Source organism: Pongo pygmaeus, chromosome 2, assembly GCF_028885625.2.
Source record: "Pongo pygmaeus isolate AG05252 chromosome 2, NHGRI_mPonPyg2-v2.0_pri, whole genome shotgun sequence".
Taxonomy (NCBI): Eukaryota; Metazoa; Chordata; class Mammalia; order Primates; family Hominidae; genus Pongo; species Pongo pygmaeus.
In genome coordinates this window covers 176870151-176888545 of record NC_085930.1, presented here as the reverse complement: position 1 = coordinate 176888545, position 18395 = coordinate 176870151, and the positions used below count along the sequence as shown (strand labels likewise).

The 18395-nt window shown below is 36.6% G+C and overlaps 2 protein-coding genes across 9 annotated transcripts in view; one reads left to right on the top strand and one right to left on the bottom strand.

Annotated features, from left to right (window-relative positions):
- SERPINI1 (serpin family I member 1) overlaps window positions 1–13282 on the bottom strand; it is an 87911-nt gene extending 74629 nt beyond the window's left edge. For 2 of the 5 annotated variants that reach the window (XM_063662395.1, XM_054481478.2), the window contains exon 1: window positions 13040–13282. The gene's annotated coding sequence lies outside the window, so the exon portion shown is untranslated. Of the gene's footprint in view, window positions 1–12727 lie in introns of all 5 variants that reach the window. The other 3 variants (XM_063662397.1, XM_063662396.1, XM_054481479.2) reach the window with 2 other exon arrangements.
- A 435-nt stretch (window positions 13283–13717) lies between these two features.
- The window catches only part of PDCD10 (programmed cell death 10), a 56662-nt gene continuing 51984 nt past the window's right edge, over window positions 13718–18395 (top strand). The window contains exon 1 of one of the 4 annotated variants that reach the window (XM_054481484.2): window positions 13718–14057. The gene's annotated coding sequence lies outside the window, so the exon portion shown is untranslated. Of the gene's footprint in view, window positions 14432–18395 lie in introns of all 4 variants that reach the window. The other 3 variants (XM_054481481.2, XM_054481482.2, XM_054481483.2) reach the window with 3 other exon arrangements.

Here is an 18395-nt window from a genome sequence, read left to right as displayed (position 1 = left end):
AATCATAAAAGCAAGGGGATAACTTCAAAATCGTGATATATCAATATCTCAGTGAGTAATTTTTAATAACATGAAGCAAACTGAATGTACATAAATACGATCCTTGTAAAGATTTAAATGCTTTACGTTTTCAGCTCATTTACAATGGTTACATTTTGAATTACTACAATTATTCTTTCTTTTCTTGCTGCTCGACTCAAAACTTACTTACTCCTCTTTATCAGTTTCTCCCGTATCCCAAACTAGTGGTAACAAATCCAAATGCCTACAGAGGCCAGGGAGGCTGGGAAAATGACCAAAAAGAGCTCAGTGTAAGACAACAGGGCATGGTAGTCATTGTGGAGAACTGGTATTTAGATACAGTTAACACACACACACACACACACACACACACACACACTCTCTAACACACGCTCTCTTACCTGTGGGCTGACTGCTGACCTATTTTGTAATCACTGAGCTAATTCAGGGACAAAACTAGTTGATTTTGTACTCAAATTCCCTCAAATCTGCATCATCAATGCTACTACCTCTGAGACATTGTCATCTTCATTTCTTCCAAAGTCCATTTTTAGCCCTTCCTTATTCTTAATGTTGCATGACTATTTACTTTTTCCCTCCTGAATCAAGATCTGGCACCAAAGGCCATGTTTACAGTTCTTTTTCAGACTGGCTTAGCTACGTTAGTTCTATGTGACCGACACAAATAGGCTCATGGCTATTCAGTCTTCACTATGCATTACACCTTTATCAATATAAATTACCTTCCTTGACCTTAAAGGTTTTTGCCTCGAATTCTGTCTTGTCTTATACAAATATAGCTGCCTTACATTTTAAAACTTATTTTTGTCTATTTTGTCTATTATTGCTTCATCATCCTTTCACTTTAAACTAGCATTCTTTTGCTTAACTTTCTTTTAAATATTAAATAGTTTGACTTTTTTTTTTTCTATCCAGTATGACGGATTTTGTGTTTCATTAATGGACTAAAGCTGTTGATAACTGCAATATATTTGTTTAGTATTTGTCATTCTATTTTAAAGTTCTAGTTTTTTCTTTTTGTTTTGATCACGTTTTTGTTCCTAAGTATTATATTTTCTATGAATGAAAAATAAGATAAAAAGAAGTTTTAAGATAAGCTGATATTTCCGCCTCCTTTATTTTTATCTGCTTGAAGTTGCTTAGGCTTTTTTCTTGCCTTCATTTTGAAATTAAAAAAAAAAACAACAAAACAACAAAAAAAACTTTGACAAAGTGTGGGTAGGTCTTAGTTTCTCTTCACTAATTTTTCATGGTGTTCTGTGAGGCCAAGTGATGTAAAATGAATTTTTTATTCTACATTACTTTTTATCTGCTAGTCTGGGGTCCTCATAATTCAATCTTCCATAACTCCTATTTTTAAAAGTTTTAAATATTATATTCACTTAAAAAGTAGGTTTATTGAAATATAGTTCGCATATCATAAAATTTACCTTTTTAAGGTGTATAATCTAGTGTTTTGTTGTTGTTGTTGTTGTTGTTTTTTGAGACGGAGTCTCGCTCTGTCTCCCAGGCTGGAGTGCAGTGGCAAGATCTCGGCTCACTGCAAGCTCCGCCTCGCGGGTTCACGCCATTCTCCTGCCTCAGCCTCTCGAGCAGCTGGGACTACAGGCGCCCGCCGCCACGCCCAGCTAATTTTTTGTATTTTCAGTAGAGACAGGGTTTCACCGTGTTAGCCAGGATGGTTTCAATCTCCTGACCTTGTGATCTGCCTGCCTCGGCTTCCCAAAGTGCTGGGAGTACAGGCTTGAGCCACTGTGCCCGGCCAATCTAGTGGTTTTTAAGAAGTTCATCAAGCTGTGCAGCCATCACCAAGATCTAATTTTAGACCATTTCATCACCCCAGAAAGAAACTCCATAACTATTTGCAGTCACTTCCTATTCCTCTTTGTCCCTTACTAGTAATCTACTTTGTGTCTTTATGGATTTGCCTATTCCAGATATTTCACATAAAATGTGGCCTGCTGTGTTTGGTGTTTTTGCTTAATATGCTTTCAAGGGTCATCCATGTTGTAGTGTCAGTACCTCATTCCTTTTAATCGTCAAATAATATTCCACTGGATGACTATACAACATTGTGTTTATCCATTCATTAACTGACAAACATTGGATTGTTTCCACTTTTATGAATAATGCTGTTATAAACACCTGTGGATGTTTTTGTGTAGACAAACATTTTTTCAACTCTTTTCGGCATATACCTACAGTGGAATTGCTGGGTCATAGGCTAACTCTGTGGCTAATATTTTGAAGAATGGCTAAACTGTTTTCCAAAGTGACAGCATCATTTTACAATCTCACCAAAACCTTATGAGGGTTCAAATATTCCCACATCCTCACCAGTACTTTTTATTGTCATAGGTGTCTGTCTCTCTGACTTTAGCCATCCTAGTTTGTGTGAAGTAGTAGCTCACTGTGGTTTTGATTTGCATTTCCCTAGTGTCTAATAATGCTCTGTATTTCTTCATATGCTTCCTGGATTTTTACATCTTGTTTGGAGGAAGAAATGTCTGCTCATATCCTTTGCCTACTTTTAATTGCATTGTTTTAAATTGTTGAATTATAAGTTATTTATGAGCTCTGCATATAAGGTTCCTCTCAAATACCTGTTGCAAATATTTTCTCCCATTATATGGCTTTTCAATTCTTGTGTCCTTTGAAACACAAAAGTTTTAAGTTTGATGAAGTCCAATTTGTTTTTATTATGTCTCTTGTACTTTTGGTGTCATATCTAAGAAACTACTATATAATGCATGGTAATAATTTACTCCTGTTTTAACTTTTATAGTTATAGCTCTTACATTTAGGCCTGTAATCCATTTTAAGTAACATTTCTGTATATGGCGTGAGGTAGAGCCCAATTTTATTTTTTTCCATGTGGATATCCAGTTGTCTTGGTATCATGTGTTGGATATCCTTCCCCATTAAACTGTCTCAGCACCCTGTTGAAAATCAATTGACTGAAAATGTAAAGAATTATTTCTTGACTCTGAATTCTGTTCTACTGACACATATGTCTGGGTTCCCTGCATTTCCATGTGAGTCCTAAGTTCAACTTGTCAACTGCTGCAAAAAAGGTGGCTGACATTTTGATTCATTAAATCTGCATATTAATTTGGAGAATACTGCCATCCCAAGAATAGTAAGTCTTTCAACTCATGAACATGAGATACTTTTCAATTTATTTAGGTCTTCTTTAATTTCTTTCAGTGATGTTTTGTACATCATTTGGTGTTTTTGTTGTAAAATTCTTGCAGTTTTGTTAAATTCATTCCTTAGTATTTTATTTCCTTTTTATGCTGTTTTAAGTGGATCTTAAAATTTTGATTTTGGATATTCACTGTTAGTGTATAAAAATACAATTAGTTTCTTTATATCGATCTTGTATTCTGCAACCTTGGTGAACCTGTTTATTAGTTCTAATAGTTTTTCATGTGAATTCCTTAGGATTTTCTATATACAAGACCAATTCATATGTGAATAGAAATTTATTTCTTCCTTTCTAGTATGGGAGCTTTTTATTTCTTTTTCTTGCCTAATTTCCCTGGCTAGAACCTTCAGTACAGTGTTGAATAAAAGTGTGAGAGCTGACATCCTTGACTTATTCCTGATCTTAAAGGGAAATATTCAGACTTTCACTATTAAATATGTTAGCTATGTTTTTTAAAAAAATTATTTATGTTTTCTGTAGATGTACTTACCCCGTTGAGGAAGTTTCTTTTTACTCCTAGTTTGTTAAATGTTTTTATCATGAAAGTGTGTTTTGTCAAATATTTTTCTTCTTCAATTGAGATAATTACGTGTCTTTTATTTCATTGATACAGTATGTAACGCTAATTGATTTTCATGTTAAACCAACCTTTATTCCTGGAATAAAACTTACTGGATCCTGGTATATAATTCTTTTGTTGCCAGATTCGGTTGCTAGTATTTTGTTGAGCATTTTTGAGTCTATATTTGAATTTTCTATTTCTTAAGTTGGTCTCAGTAGTTTGTGTCTTTCTAGCAATTTGTTCACTTCATCTAGGTTATCTAATCTTTTGCCATACAATTGTTCATAGTGTTCTCCAATAATACTTTTATTTATGTAAGGTTGGTAGTGATGTCTCCTCTTTACTATATTCACCTTTAAATATCATTTTCTTCTAAATTCTGAGAAAGTATCTTAACTTATAAAATACTGTCTGGCTTGGCACCCTTCAATACTCAATAAGCTATTCAGTCTTAACTATATTTTAAAGTGTAGCATTACTTTTTCCATACACTTAGGTCATTTGGCTCTTAATCTTACTGTCCTAGTACAATATTCTGCGCAACTCTTCTAAATTCCTCACAATTAGATGATACCCTTCCTAGTGTCCTGAACATTATTTTAGCGGTTTGAAGAGGAGTTAAAATGAGAGCTTCAAATCCCTATTTGAGTAAAAAAAGTTATAGTTCACTTACAAAATAAATTATAATAAAATAAAACCTAACATTTAATAAAATAACATTTAATGAGCATTTACTACACTCCAGGTACTGTGTAATGCACTCTATGTAAAATCTCATTATGTCAACATAAACAACCTTTGAGTAAAGTTACATATCACAAAACCAAGGTTTAGAGAGATTAAGTAACATACTGAATATCATATGGCTAATGATTATGGAACAAAAATTTGAACCCAGTTTTGTCTGACTGTAGAGCTGACATTCTTAACCGGTGTTTGACAAATTTTTTTAAAAGGGCCAGATAGGAAATACTTTAGTCTTGTGGTTCACGTCTTCATTGCAATGACTCAACTCTGCGTACCGAGAAGGCAGCCTTAACAAGATGTAAATGAATGGGCATGGTTGTGTTACAATAAAACTTTATTTATAAAACAAGGTAGTGTGACTGTAGGCCCTAGCTTGCCATCCCCTGCAATTAACCAACATACCAGCTGCCCTAATTCTTCCTCAAAGCCTTTCCTGATTACCACATAGAACAATTTCTTCTGCTTGTGGCTTTCTACCATAGTAACTGCTGTAATATCATAGCCTTAAGTCATATATCCTTGTTGTAATGTGAATGTGTCTTCTAATGTCTTCTTTTATTAACTATATTGACAAAAGATTATGCCAGACAGTAAGTAATTTTATATATTTTGTTATATTCCCCTATAGCATCCAAACTCACACTAGAGATTGTTTGTAGAAGAGTTTAGAAATTTACGCGTGACTCTTATCTGGAAAGCTTTATCCCAATAAAGCCATTCACCTAGGGTAACATGATAGAAATGTAAAAATCAGGCAGTAAAAATGTTGATATAGAAATGCAAAGACAACTACAATTTTGCCAAGTCGATATCTTTGATTATGAGAGTTTTATAGGCGGAGAAAAAAATTAACGTACTTATTTACATTTTCTCAATTTCAATTTTCTTCTCAGACTTTCCTACCTCAAGGAATCATAATTCACCAAAACCGTGAGTATCAAAGTGTCACTGTATGAATGAGTCATAATTTAGGTAATAATCACTCTATAGATGTTCATATTTTTCACATTTTTGAAATGGATAATAACACCATTTTCTAGGGTAACAAATTTTTAGAGTAGGCTCTCCTCTAGGGAATAATGTCTTATTTTGCTTTTTCAGGCAGCTAAGAAAATCTTCATAAAAGAAATCCTAATACTAAATTTTTCTTTTATTTGTATTATACCCATATTTTTTAATGCAGTCTATATGGAGAGATTACTGAATATTTTTAGATTTAAAGCAGATTTATTACAGAACCATCAAGTTTTACGAAAAGTGTTTGTAATGCAAAGTACAAGAAAAATATTAGATGCAATATTAACAAGATGGCCTTTTAACTGGAGATACCATCAGTTTCTGAGGAATGCCTTTGCTCAGGGACTTAAAATTTGGAAATCACTGAAGTGAACACTTGGTGTGGGAAGGTTAGAGTTGCTAAACTTCTACACACACACACACACACACACACACACAAAACGGCACAAAATTGATAAGAATGAGAAGAAATAAAATTTAAAATAAACATGGTTTTAGTCATCAGACTATGGCTGAAACTATTGACAGTTACCCAAAAGTCATTCTCAAATCTTTGTTCCCCTGCTCCATCTACCACAGAAGCCAAAAGTCTTTGATATCTCCACTTCCATTAAAGCTAGGGCAGCCATATGACATGAGCCAGTTAGTGCACAGTGGACATTTGGTGGGGATCTTTGGGAAAGCTTTTATTTCCTGATTAAAAGAGAAAGACTCAACAGGAACAACTGTTTCTCATTCTTCCTTCTTTGAATGAGAGTGTGATATCTGGATCAACAGAGGCATCTGTCTTACAGCAAGCACAAGAGAAATCACAAGGACAAAACCCTGACAACATCGAGCCTGTAAACAAAAAGCAAACAACTACTCTCCTCAGACTTCTTGTTCTGGAAAAATAAATCCCTATTGTTTTATCTCATTGTGCATAAAACTTGTAGCTGAAAGCGCTTCTAGTTGATCTGTACTTTACAATTATTTTTTAAATTGTTAATCACTTTTGGGCCACGCAATGTGAGGAAAAATTTGCTTTCAAGATAATCCTGGATAAGATTTCTTTCTCTCCTTTTCAAAATGTTCAATTTTATATTACTAATTACTAATTATTAATTAAATCTGCTATTATATTAACAAATAGCTATTATTTACACCTTTAAAGTTATTGGCATTTTTAATTTTTATTCCTTATTTTTTTTTAAATTTTAAGGCTTTTTCTTCTTATCTAGATAACTAGTTATTTGCATTTTTAAAAGAACATATCAGAAACTTTGAAATACAAAAACAAACTTTGTTGCCTTAGATTTAGTTAATATACCTTGTGCTCAAAATCTCATAATTTTTAAAAAAGTTTCCTAATTTACCAAAGCCAAAAATTATTCTATGAGATTATTGGTATTATATAATTTCATCTGGTATTGTATGTCAAAGGACATAAGATATAAGATACTATTTAACCTGCCACAGACATTGAATAAGGGATTTAACATCTGTAAGCAATTTAGGAGACTAGGTACAGGTTTCTTAATTGGAAGGTTGAATATATCTCAAAAACACTAATTGCTTCAATGATTCTAAATTGCTTCGTGAAGTACACAACAATTATAATGCTCCAATAACTGATTTAATTCAAGTAAAGGCAAAAATTATACACCACAATATGGTATCTCTAGCATACTACTAACAGGTATAAAAACAATAAAATTAGCTAGCTCTTCAAGTTAGATCTGGTTAAAAGACCTCAAAGCAACAAAATTTAGGTTATCAAGAAAATGACAGAAGCAATCCAATGTGGGTAAAATATCAGAAATGTTTTAGTGGGCTCTTTGGGGTCTGTTCAAGAAAAGCCAAGATGCTAGGAGTGGACTACAAGTTGATAGGTACTCATTGAACTGCCTGGCTGTGCTATAGAAATCACTGTGTGACATTTGAGCTACTCTTACTGGGAACCCTGGTGCGAGATATACCTGGGAAAAACAATACAGTTTAACAAAATAAGGTTATTAAATGAAAAACATTTCATCTGTTTTCCTTCCCACATTAAGAGCTGTGAGGAGCTTAGAAGTCTCCTTTCCTAGGCAGAACCAGAAGGGGGCCTCGAAGCAGTGGCTGAAACTGAAGGTACCCTGTAAGCTTCCACCACCGAGCTATACACAGAAGACCAACACTGAGCACTGTCAATGCCAAGTCTCAAAACTCATTCGTTCCCCATGATGGCTCAGAGATGACAAATACCTGTATAATTCAGGTACAATATAAGCTTTACTAAGGTCTCTCAATGCAGCCTTTTCACTGAAAATAGAACATTTACAGCCACTTAAACTTTAGTTAAGGCCTCATATTACATTCATCTATTTATTTTTCTCTATTTGTTAAGAAAAAAAGTAATGGAAATCATGTGTAGGGGAGGGGAGGTATTACATAAAGGCACATCTTTAAATCAGCAGAGTTCTAGAGGCAAGGAGAGAAAAGGACCACACAAACCCCAAATAGCATCTAATGAATAAATTCATGTCTGAAGCATGCGCCCATGCACGTACGCACACACGCGCACACACACACACACACACACACACACACACGCAAGGTTGCAGTTAATAACAAAATTTGTTCTACTCATTTAGAAGTCCAACAAGATAGCAATATTTATATTTAGCTGTAATATAAGCAACCGTTGTTGGCAGAGGGCTGAATTTGGTACTAACACAGATGTCTAAGAAAAATTCATTTTTCTAGTTGTATTTGTTTGCAAAATGATGTTTCATTATAGATTGCCAAATAGTTATCCAAATTGTCACTACTTACTAAGTATGAACTATGTAAAAGGATTCTCAAAATGAATACAAAGGTCAATGAAACTCAGAGTTAGCTCTAAAGATACCTATCTGGTGAGAAAGACAGTATGAACTAAGTTTACTCCACACAAGGCACAGTGCTAATCATTAAGAATAATATCAGCAAGGCATGGTGGTTCACACCTATAATCCCAATTCTTTGGGAGACCAAGGTGAGAGAAATGTTTGAGGTCAGGAGTTTGAGACCAACCTGGGCAACACAGTGAGACCCTCATCTCTATAAAAAGTTAAAATTAGCTGAGCATGGTGGTTCTTGCCTGTAGTCTTAGCTACCGGAGAGTCTGAGGTGTGAGGAGTGCTTGAGCCCAGGAGTTCAAGGTTACAGTGAACTATGATCAGGTCACTGCATTCCAGCCTGGGCGACAGAGTCAGACCCTGTCTCAAAAAAAAAAAAAAAAAAGAAGGCAAGAAAAAAAAGAAAAAAAAAAGAAAAAGGCAGGTTAATTATCAGTTCTAAGCAAGCCAATTTATATCAATCAACATGAAGGTAAAAGTAAACAGAAGATAGTTAAATATGTGCTACAATTAATTTTACTACTAAAAAACTATATACAATTAACTAGAATTGTATAGGTCTATCATAATGAAGTAAAAATTACATTAGATTCTTAATTCTAACACCAATCAGATTAATTTGTTTCTAGAAGGTCAAATGCAAAAAACAATTAATGACCAACTCCACACATGCTTAAACAAAATCAGTCTACTTTTTTTTTTGGAAGAAATAATTAGAAAAACAGAAGAGCAAATTCAGTTTTTATAGAATGAAATATGGTTTCTATAGATAAGCTTCAACAAAGGTATAACTCCAGGGCCTTGAGGTTAAATGGTGCTTGAGCCCTGGGTTTTTCTGTCTGTGAAATTAAGACCGTAAGTGCCACCAGTTGGAGACTCCTTTACCCTCGCCTATATATCCTATCTCTGAGATGAATTTAGAAATGCTGGCACTCAAATCCGTAATGTATTTGCAGCGCACACAGTGTGAATCCAATTGTGCTCAATCAACACTTTTGCAAAGGCAAACTAGCATAAACACATTCTCAGAAGGACTAATGTATAAGCAATCATTCTGTGAGGTCAGCTGACTCTGTCTATCAAAGCGCAAATTGTCTCAATGTGTGCATTATAGAAGTATTGTCCAATGTCCAATGGTTCTAATTCAGTAACTGGTTACTCAATTTCTTTATGCTGAATATGACATAAAGTGCTCAGGACTAACAGGAGATAGAAATGAAGTATATGGTCTCTAAGAGTTAATAATGTAGTTACTTAAAACACACCTTCCAAATTTTAAAGACTAAATTCTTAGAGGTAAGATTTAAAAAAAAAAAAAAAAAAAAAATCTCTCCCTTATTTGTGTATGTTAATTCTGATCTCAAAAGCAGTGTTTAACCTTTGGAATTTGCTTAATTAAATAAATGGGCTCTTGCTCATCTTAGTGTCTGGTTCAAGTACCTTTATTATTTTAAAGGGGCAAAACATCAGTTTAGGTATTTACTTTTTGATATTTTGTCCAAATAATGTTTCACTTAGAAGTGAGTGTATACAGGTAGGATTTTTATGCTTTAATAATCCATGAATATCCAAAATCTAATGAATACCAGTTTGATTCCAGTTAAAATGGCAATTGACTGGAATCAGACTGGTATTCATTAGATTTTGAATATTTATGGGTTATAAAAGCATAAAAAAGGAAGGTTAATCATCCAAAATTTATTCCAGTAAAAATTGCCATTTTAACTGGAATCAGAGTGGTATTCATTAGATTTTGAATATTCAATTTTACTTAGAAAAGTAATGTATCTCAATATGAATACAGGCCTCTACAAATTAATGACTGGGGGAGAAAAGGCCATGGAATCATGGATTATAGGAATTTAACAAAAAATATAAAATCTTTTTTCTCTTTTGCTAAAGGTGTGTTTCTCAAGTAGTTTTCTTTATATCTATTCCCCTGTATCCTTCTTTACCAAAACCATTTGATCTTGAACCTTTAAGTCTTGCTCTTTTGTGCTGCATGCGTCAGTGAATCTTCTTGTTAAAGAGAAATCCATACTAACTTATTTTTACTCAAAAGGCTTAGAATCAGAACTCTAAAGAAAAGGCCAAAGGATATGGTAATTTGAAATTAACCAAGGTTTTTGGCTAAAGAACAATCATCCCCAGAGCAATTTCCATTCAAGAGAGACATTCTGCACTCTGTTGCTTTTCCTTTCTCATCATATTCACTGATAGCCATACACAAATAGTAAAATTAAAAAGCAAAATAAGTAATATGCTTATAACATAGGTAGCATTTTACACAGAATTATAAACCGCCATATAATGAACGTTTTCAACACCAATCAAGAAAAATCTTCAGATTACCTGAGATTGAATGTGAATATTAACTAACATGAATCAAGAGTGCAAGGTAAAAAATAAATGCCATATATTTCCAATGATATTTTCTCATATAAAAATATGGTCTTTTTTCAAATGATATTGAAACCCAATCTCTTTTACTGACACAGTAAAAAGGAGCCAAATCTTGGAAACAGGTGAAAAAATCAGTACTTTAATACCACAAACTCATTCATTCCTAATCAGATTCTATCCTTTACCATGTCTCAGAGCAGAAGACCTATAAAGAGCTGAGATTCAAAGTATATCTTAATTTCAACTGTTTAGATATTTATCTTCTATCCATTTGCTTGCTTATTAACTGTTTCCCAATAAAACTCTTTCAAACAGATCTTTTAATAAAGCCTCGGAAAGAATTTCATTGCTAGTATTATAATTATTACATGGAGGAAATAACCCAGCGACAGCAATTATTCAGTTTTACAAAATGAATTAGTAGTAGGGTCTGAGAAAGAATCTAAGACTGATTCAAGACAATCCACTTAATCACAAATAACAAGGGCAAACACAATCTTTTCCATGTGTCACCCTAATACCCACTTTTTTTTTACTCCCAAAATCATTTTCACAGGGCCATATCAGCTATGCGAATTAATAGATTCTCCAGTGCTGCAGCAAAGATAAAACCTGATCCTTATAGTGGTTAAGTTTAGCAGCTACTGTTGCTTTTTCTTTCTTCTAAGCTCTTTGCTGTTTTTGATACTTAGCTGATCTGCTTAGGGATAATCAAAAAGCAGCTGTTTTTCTAAGATCTATCTGTCTATATATTTCTATGGTATGTGAGAGTGTGGGAGGGAAGAGTATACACACTGATAAGTCACTTAGGCTTATCGGTAGTAGCACTCAGTAGGACTGAACTTTAATCTGGGAAGAGAATTCATTTGAGCCATTTCTTTTCAAAAAGAAATTTGGGATGCATTACAAAAATAAAATTTAAAATCCCGAGAACTCAGGAAAGCATAGAAATACGAGAAAACAAGACAATTACTCCATTTTATTGACCCTGGTTATTAAAAAAAAACGTAGATGAAAGTATTGAGACAGACTCTGAAATATGCAACTGTCACAATGAAAGCATTTCAGAGCAAAATTTGCTGCAATATGCTACTATGATTAAAAGCCGTGTAATCTGGGAACCTCTGTAACAAAATGAAAATGAACTAGGAAAATAGCTTCTTACTACTTCTCTAAAAATAAAAGGCTGTAATTTTGTCATAATTACACAAAGGTAGGTGAGACTTTCATCTTTACCCAGCATTACAACGTAATTCCATCCATAGGTATTACAGTTACGTTGCTTTGAATACACATATAGTTTAATATCGAGAATAAACTATTATTTTATGTCACTACATGTGTTTTAAATCTGAACCCACTATCATAACACATATTAAGGGTAGTCCTTCAGCACATACTCTCTACCCAGAGAAAAGATTCACACACAGCTTTCCATGTACTCTTGTTTTTAAAATGTACACATATGATTGGACACAAATGAGAGACTAAGGAGCAGCAGTGAGGTACACCATATGTTTCCATTGTAGGCTGAATCCAGGTCTTTGTTCCAATATTCCAGAACCACTGGGAAGAAAGCTAACTATCCATTCATTAAAATTCATTTTTACATTATTGCTGGCAAAAGTTATACTTTTGATAGATTAAGTCAGAGCCCATCCTATCCTGACTATTCCTGCCTGCATTTGCTTCTTTAATACGGATTTCTTGCAATTCTAGGAAACAGCAAAATAACCACCCTGGATAACAGGTCGGTAGCAGGACAATCTGATAAACCAACGTAAAGGGTAGACACTGAAGAAGAACGCAAAGTTATTTTCCTAGTGAAATAGTTCAGAAGTCATTCTATATCAATAGCAAAATTTTTGCTTTTTATAGGCTACGCACCTATAACATCCACCAGATAACATCCACCTCGTCCTCAATTAGCAGGATTTTTCTCAATCTTCAGATCTCCCAGAACAGTTTTACTGGTGCAACTCAAACCAAAAACACTAACCACGCCCTTTATACCCAGAGTCAAGCTTCCTTTTGCTTTTTTGCCCTTAAAGTCGAAAAATGTAAATCTTTCACCCGAGAGGTTTTGCACCGGTTTCCTAACCCACGGCGGACTCTTTTAGCTGTGTCTTGATGTAATTCCTATTGGAAGACGTTTTCTCCAGGGCAGTGCAGACGCCCCGAAGAAGGACCCACGCTTACCTCCCACACACCTGCAACCCCTGACGGGATGCTGGAGCTGGTGCTCGGAGGACTGTGCTCCGCTCCGCTCTCGTTCCTGCTTTCGTCTCTCCCGGGAAACTAAAGTCCAGACTGCGCCTCTGGCTTCTACAGGGACCCAAGCTCCGCCTCTCCCTCCTCTAGTTGGCGAATTTGGCAGCTGTTGCTCCTCCCCCTGCTGTTTCTGCAGCTGCCCGGGCCGGAGGCAGCGGAAAGCAGCTGCCCTGGTACCTTCCCGCTCCCTGCACTTGTGCAGCTGCTCTGCCACTTCCCCTCCCCTGGGGGTCCCTCTCCCCTCCTCTGTGGCTCACACCTGGAGCGGCCTCCTGCCCCACCCAGGCGTCTCTGCTGGGAGCCCCGGCTCAGCCTATCCTTCCCCGACCTGTGTGTCCGGATGCCCGGTGTGCCTGGGGCTTAGCTGCTCTCAGGGAAGCTGCCCCTCTGCCCAGTGCAAGTCCCCACACCAAGCCCTCCCTTCACCCGGGCGATTTCCCCGAGGCTTCCTCTCCACCCACACAGCATACTCAGCCCGACAGCCCCAGGATCCCCACAACGGGCCCCGCACCCCCTTCCTTCCCGTGCTCTGTCAGCCCGCCCCCTCAATGGGTGAGGCGCCTGCGGGGCCTACCCCGCACCCTGATTGGCGCAGGTGAGGGCTTTCCCCGCCCTTCCTCTCCTTTCCGTGCACCATCTCTCTTCATCTCACCTCCTCCCGCAAAGGCAGGGAACTCTCTTACTATTGGCTAGAAGTGTCTCCACCCATCGCCTCAGGATCCCCCGCACGGCCTGCCGGGAAGTGCAGTCTTTCGATTGCAGGAATTGCGGACAACGCCGGCGAGCGGGACTACGAGTCCCCATAGGCCTCTGCGCGACTCCGGCTGGGCAGGATTCCGGACAACGCCTGGTTCCTCTCGGGTCCTTCCGGCGTCGCCGGAGTGAATTGATCCGGGAGTTGAAGAGGGCTGCAAGGTGGGAAGTGAAGTCAGTGCCTCAGTTGCTGGTAAGGTGTAGCTGTTCTGTCCCAGTCCCCGTAGCTCTGCACCGAGCAGAAGAAGTCTAGGGTCACGCAGAGGCCATGGCTGAGGAACTCGGGCTTGGTTCTGGCAGGCGGAGCGGACGGGGCTGAGAGCGGGGCCCTACGGGCGTAAGCGAGGTTACCCTACGCGAGTGGCGTAAAGCGGGTTTGTAAATGCCGCCTGCCGGCTTGGGCCCGAACGCCTCCAGGAAGTCTCCTCTAGGTGGAGGCGGGAGGGGAAGGGCGAGGTTGGCCCCTGGTGCCCCGGGAGAGGGGACAGGGCGGATGTGCCTGGGGTGGGGTCCTTTGAAGGTGTGGCTTCGGACCGAGAGGTGAGGCTGCTGTTTTCCCCCTGCTTTGTAAGTAAGAGAAAGGGAGGAGGAAGGAAAGGGTGCTTGGGAGTCGGCTCTTGGGGGTGACTCGGGTTATGCCCTTTGAGGGAAGAGGAGCACTGGAAGAAGGAAGAGAAATGTTGGGGTCTGCGGATTCAGTCCCAGTTTAATGATTGATGTGGCCCTCTAAGGAGATAATTTTGCCTTAAACAGAAAGGCTTGACCCTCTTAGGTGTCATACCTAAGGTATGTTTTTACTCCTTTACTGCTTTCAGAGCGCTTTTATTTTGGGATGCTGATGAGGAAACCGAGGGATATATAACGTGCCCAAGGTCACACACGTAGGGACAGACTTTCTGAATCTAGTCTGGTTCGAGTCCAGCTTCTGGAGTAGGGACGTTGGTTGTGCTTTTTGAAAAGGGTGGAGGAAGTTACAAAGTAAATGTATTTTATATAGTATATCTAAGAAGCCACTGTGAGATAAAAAGTTGTTACTTGAACTGGAGTGAAATTCCTCAATAAAGGAAAGAACCTTTTGGAAAAAATAAAAATGGCCAGTTTCAACTTTTACAGATTTTTCCCCTTTTTTTAGGGGTGTATTAAATGATAGACTCTACTCTCACAGTTCATTTTTAAGGGTAGGTAATAGGATGGGAGAACAACAGTTAAACAGTATATCCCATCCTTAGAAGAATATTCTTTTCTTTTTCTACCTTAGGACTGTTTTTACTCTCATTTTGTAAAACTGATAATAGTGGGATTGGAATTCTTTCACAAAACTTTACACTTTTTTCAAATAATGTAGCGTTAGGAGAGTTTAGTGTGCCCATTACTAGAAAAGAAGGTACTTTGCATTTCTTGGAGGTAACATGGTCTTTACACTTTTTTCAAAACTTTACACTTTTTTCAAATAATGTAGCGTTAGAAGAGTTTAGTGTGCCCATTACTAGAAAAGAAGGTACTTTGCATTTCTTGGAGGTAACATCGTCTTTTTTGAGATTTTACTTTCCCCCCCATTTTCTTGACTCTAGGCTGTATTTGTGTGTGTGTCTGCAAATAATAAAATTGGGCTCTTGCATATTTTTATTTTTCTTAGCATCAACTGTGACTTTCAATTCATTCTTATTTTACATTAAAGAATGAAAAAACAGTACAGTTATAGTTCATATCTTGCAGAAAGTAGTGCCTTTATGCAAGTCTTATCCTCTATAATTATTATGACCAGTTATAGCTCATGACTATTATTATTGGATAAGTTTTTAATAGAATTGTAAAAGTATGTTCATTGATGGCAGAATTTATTTATGATAACTTTGTATCCATACAGGTTAGCATGTAATAAATCATGGCTTACTCTTAACATGTAATAAATCATAGCTTACTGTTTTATATATAAGTTGATCATCAGACTATGCTGAATTTTGAATGTACTCTGCAGTTACTATATTATCAACAATGTGCTTCACTTTTTAATGCAAAAACGTTTTTTCGGAACAGTTATTATCTTCCCTTATGGTTGAAATTAAGATGGTCTGGAAATTAATACGATTTTTAAAATGGAAAAAGTATGGTACTATAGAATGAAGTAAAATCAGGAATAATGTACCATGAGTAATGTAGTACACAGACAAGGAAGACCCAATTAAACAAATGGAAAATTATGTGGTGATAACTGACTTTGTGCTGGATTAAGAAGGGTGCGGTGGTGTAAGTAGACCATAAACTGAACATGAGTCAGTGATGGTAAAGCAAGAATATTAATCTGTTTTCTAGATGACAATGTAGGTATTTGCCTTTTGTTGAAGGAGATACGAAATAAGTTCTAATCTTTGGCATGTAACTCTGTCATTATGGAAAGAGCTTTTGAACTATGAGGAAATTTTGGAAATTAGTTAGTATAATGCATTTGTTCAGTGTGTTTTAGATTTTGTTCTTGGTTCATTTCTGCCACTACTATTTATCTCTGAGGCCAATTATTGTTTTGATATTTCTTCTGTTGGGATGGTGGATTAATGTTTGTGTTGTTGTTATCATCTTTCAGTCACATGCTGCAGTATCGTTGTCACTTTAGATCTCTGCAAGTTGGATAATTAGGAGTTCACAGAGTTATGTGTACACATGTGGTTTGCAGCTCACCAGTGTCTGCATTTCTTCTCATTTTGAACTTTGCAGGAGCCTTATGTCAGCTTTTGGACATTATTTCTTAGAGGACTTGGGATGTCTTCCGTATATTATACATCTGTCTCTTTCTCTTAAGGATGTAAGGTCTGTAAGAATAGGGGCTGTTTATTATTGTTGTCTCAGTAGGTAAGATAATATTTACAAAGAGAATGAAGAGGCTCAAGTTGGTTAAGCGACTTGTAACTGATGGGAGTAAGATAAAATCGAGATCTTCTGACTACAGGTCTTTAATATTTTGGAGTGAAGACTTAGTTCCCTTAGATTATTTACATGAGAAGAAGACTTGATGTGACTTAAATATTCAAATACTATTACCTTCTTACTCTGTTTAACACTAAAAATTTATCTCTTCTCCTATCCAGCTCTCCGTCCTTATCTCCAGCCTTTCTCATTTACCATGCCTTTCAGTTACTACATGTGTAAGCTGCTTCCTGACTTGGTGGCCTTTACATATTCCGTCTCACTCCTTGGACTGTTCCCCTCACGCCTACCTAAATGTGGCCACCTGGTAGTCAGTTTTCACGTGTCAATTTAAATATCGTTCCTCAGGGGAGCCTTGCCCGCCTTCCCAAAATCAGAATAGGTTTCCGCCATGTATTCACCATACTCTGTACTCCTTTGTGGCATCATCATAATAGAAACTTAATTATTTCTGTATTTATTTGACAAATATTGTCTCCTCACTGGACTATAAGCTCCCTGAGCAGGGCCCTCTCATTTGTCATGTTTTTACCCCACTACTTACATAGTACCTGGCACATTGTAAGGGTTCACTAAATATTTGCTGAATGAATGAAGGAGTGTATTCATGCACAATGCTTCCAGCACTTCTCTGGGGACAGAAATAGAGAAATGAATAAAGCGGATACGCTTTCTGGATTGAAGTATATAAGAACTTTCAAATGAGCCATAATGCTTAGGCAATTTAGGTTATATGGAAAGGAGTCATTTACAGAATTTTAATATAAATTGTAGAAAAATGTTTGTTCTTTTTGGAGGTCTCTGAAATCAGGATTAATTTTCTAAGTGGAAATGATAAAGGAATCACTTTCATTTACAGCAAAATTGCTGTGTAACACAGCATTTTAGAGACTTATCACTGTCCTGCTTTTTGCAAGCGATATTCATTATAACAAAATATAGACATGGAAGAAACTTCTAATGGACTCTTCTTCCCTAATGTTGTCTCGTTCTGCCCTAAAAACCTTTATTTCCTGTAGCTAGTAGTATTAATACTGTTTTATAGCTGAAGACATCAAGAAAATAAGTAAATTTACTTATTAAACTAAAAAAAGTTGAATTAAATTGCTAGAGTTTCCAAAATGTTGGTACTGGAACCATGGTTAGAATCCGGATCTATCTCTGTATTCTAAAATCCATAATTTTTCCTTTTTCTTTCCTTTTTTGTTTTGTTTCTTGCTTTTTAACCTTGCTATCTTCCTATGAATTATACCTTTAGTATCACTTGATTTAGACAAGGTGGCTTTGTAAAATTGAGTAGTTTTTGTTTCATAGGAACTTATATTTTGGGTTTCCTGAAAATTTTTCTAATACTTTTCTAATCTTATTTGCTTTATAGCTGGAGACTTAAGGATAAAAAGATCATTTTTAAAACATAGAAACTGAATTTTAGGGATAAATTGTGTTAGGTTTTGGTCTTGAAAACAAGTTCTGCAGTTATTTGTAGTACCACAGTATGGCATAGAGTAAGGTCAATAGCCCTGAGTTTCTGTAGCCTTGTGTGCCTTCATGGATTTACCAGTTTACTCTTCCACAAGATCTTGTCAAAAAGAGATTGCTGATAATTTGG